The sequence below is a fragment of the Myotis brandtii genome, unplaced genomic scaffold, assembly GCF_000412655.1.
Source record: "Myotis brandtii unplaced genomic scaffold, ASM41265v1 scaffold208, whole genome shotgun sequence".
Taxonomy (NCBI): Eukaryota; Metazoa; Chordata; class Mammalia; order Chiroptera; family Vespertilionidae; genus Myotis; species Myotis brandtii.
Window position 1 is genome coordinate 1452371 of NW_005357764.1, and position 3099 is coordinate 1455469.

Sequence of the window (3099 nt, forward strand, 5' to 3'; positions counted from 1 at the left end):
GCCCTGCCCGGTCTCCCCTCCCTCCGCCAACGGAGCTGCCGCAACTTCGCGCGCTCCTCCTCGACCACCGCTGCACGGAACCCACCGCCCAAAAGACTTGCTTAGGCCCGCACGGTACCGCCGCCTGACAATGCCGACTCGTGGCGCTCTTTATAATGCCGGAGCCGGGGCGGCCACCTCGCAACAAGAGGCATGCTCACTGGCTGTGCCCGTCCGTCACTCAACCCTGCGCCGGCGTCCTATTGGCTACGTCGGCGCGCGCACGCTAGATCCGGGCGGGCTTTGTCCTCATTTTAGAACCCGCGCGAGCCTGGGCCCTGCGGAGCGTTGCCTGACTGAACGACGTTCCTGCCCTAGGCTGAGAGGCCCCGGGCATACCTTCCGCCCTGTTAGGCCGCAGTCTCTCTCCTTCCGGCGCCCCCAATCCCAGCATTGACAGTCTCGGCCGCTCCATTTCCCCAAAGAGGGGAGTAGGTCCGAACAAGTCTCGCAAACCAAGATCGCCCGGCTGGAAGCGGCAGAACCCGGGCTGCCGAGCTGGGGCGCGTAGGGTCCCCCACAGTCCTCGGCTCGGAGGGATGGCGACGCAGCTCGCCCTCCCCTTGACCTTGGTGCCCTCGGAGCCCCGCGCTCCCGCCCTTCCTGCTGCCCCCCGCAGCGGGGAGCCGCGGGCTGGGGACGAGTCCTGCAGAGACCTGGCGCCTACCATGCTGACCCGGATGTGGCGAGAGAAACGGTAGAACCATGGTGTTCCCCAATCAGGCCGCCCCACACCACCTTGACGATTAGCATCGTGTTTATACTTTGGATTACTTAAAATTTTTCATTTACATTAGTTCACTCGTTTTTGCTGAAATTTAATTTTCCACTAACATTTTCAAAGTCATGATGTTGGGGAGTGGGGTAGTTAGTTCTCTTTTTCTAATATACAAAAACCCTTAATATTACCTCCTTGACAACCAAATTTAAAAGGCCTGCATAACCCCGTGATTCCTTTTAATCATATGGGTGAAGGGTCCCAAATGGACCAAGATCACAACCTCTGAAGCCCGGGAATCACCAGTAGCAACAGAACACAGGTAGCTGACATTCACCCGCTGGATTCCTGCGGCCAGGTCCAGTGTGGCGGGCCAGGCCTGCTGTTTTCTGATCTGATCTCCTAACAGCCCTGTGAAAGGTGGTACCATCCTCAATTTATAAATGGGAACACTGACACCCAAAGCCTTGGGCCACGTTTACTCCCCAGTCCAGCCAGCCAATGAGTTGCCATGAGAATGGAAAATGTGACAATCTTACATTTGGAAAAAATACACGACATTCCTCCCAAGGTATCAATCAACTAGAGCTGGGCCCCCACCCCCAGATGAGCAAAGGCCCTCTGGTTCACCCAAGGCCCACCTGACCACTTCAGACTTGGTTCCATAACTGGAACTCACATATCTCCATAAAACCTTGGTCATATACTGCTCTGGATTACAGTGAAATCCAGAACAAACACCACGCCATCTCCACCTAAGCCCTCACCCACCCACAGACCTAAGGGCCAGGGATGTGACTCACAGGAGACGATGGGTGCAGCTACCCAAGCAATGAAGATAATTCAGGCGATTAAGTTCAAATAGTCTAAATGCAGCCACAGGGCATAACTACTGGGGACACAAATTCACTTAATCTGCCCTTGTCCACCTGGATTCTCTTAGTACAACCTGGGAAACACTCTCAACAACATGTCAAGTCTAAGGATAACAACATTCAGACCATCACAACCTGGGAAACACTCTCAACATGTCAAGTCTAAGGATAACAACATTCAGACCATGCTTCAAAGTTTGCAAAATGTTTTCACCAACACGGCTTTATTGGAGATTCAAAATAATTTTGTGTGTACTTATTCATAATTTATAGAGGAAAATGCTGAAATCACACATCTAAAACTGTGGCCACAAAGCCAGCATTTCCAACTCCGTATTGTTCCAGGGCTCCGGGATACTGTAGGCCAAGGAGTCTCTGAGCTCCTGAGTTCCTTGGTCTGAATTAGATCTTGTGTCAGATTTAATTCTGCTGCTCAAATGAAGCAATGCTTAGAAAATACTTTACAAACTATAAAGAACTGCAGACCAGTGGGGATCAGTCTTCGCCCAGAATGCCTTTATATTGCATCCGAGGGTATTTCTTTTTTTTTTTTCTTTTTTTTTTAAATATATTTTATTGATTTTTTACAGATAGGAAGGGAGAGGGATAGAGAGTTAGAAACATAGATGAGAGAGAAACATCGATCAGCTGCCTCCTGCACACTCCCCACTGGGGATGGGCCCGCAACCAAGGTACATGCCCTTGACCGGAATCGAACCTGGGACCCTTGAGTCTGCAGGCTGGTGCTCTATCCACTGAGCCAAACCGGTTAGGGCCCAAGGGTATTTCTGACAGAGGCAGAGAACTGGGATGTTGGAAGCAGCAGAAAGTCCCTTTGACACAAGGATCTCCACTTTTATTATTGGGTCCCAGCTATAGAACTAGAGTAGAGGATTTCTTCCATGACAGTGAGGTTCTCAAATCAACAAGGAGCCCAGGCTGTCAGGCAATATATGTATAAAAATGTGTACAATCATCAGTCTAGAATAAAGAGGACAGGCACAAAGTGCATTTTCAAAGTTTTTAAAATTATATGAATTCATTTTTCTCACTTTTTATTTTTATTTATTTATTTATTTATTGGCTGAGCCTGCAAAGTGGAAATTGCAGGAGTTAACTACAAATATGAGGTGACTGCAGTAGCCAACTCCCACGCAAGCCACTGCCCACTCAGCTCCCTGAGCTCCAGCTCCTCCACTTCAGGGCTAACTCTGGCTCCAGCCAGAGGAAACTTTTCACAACGCAAGTCAGATCTTGTCACACTGTGTGAAAACCCTGGCTGGCTTCCCACCACTCTGAGAATGAAATCCTAACCCTGAATACGGGTGGGGTGAGAGAGCCAGTTAGGGGTCACAGAAATCCATGCCCCGCCCAAATAGACCTCCTTGCTGTGTGGTCTGTGAGTGGAAGGGTCACTTCTGCGCCTGGGCATAGAGGCCAGGGCCTCCCCCAGACCTCCCTTCCCCT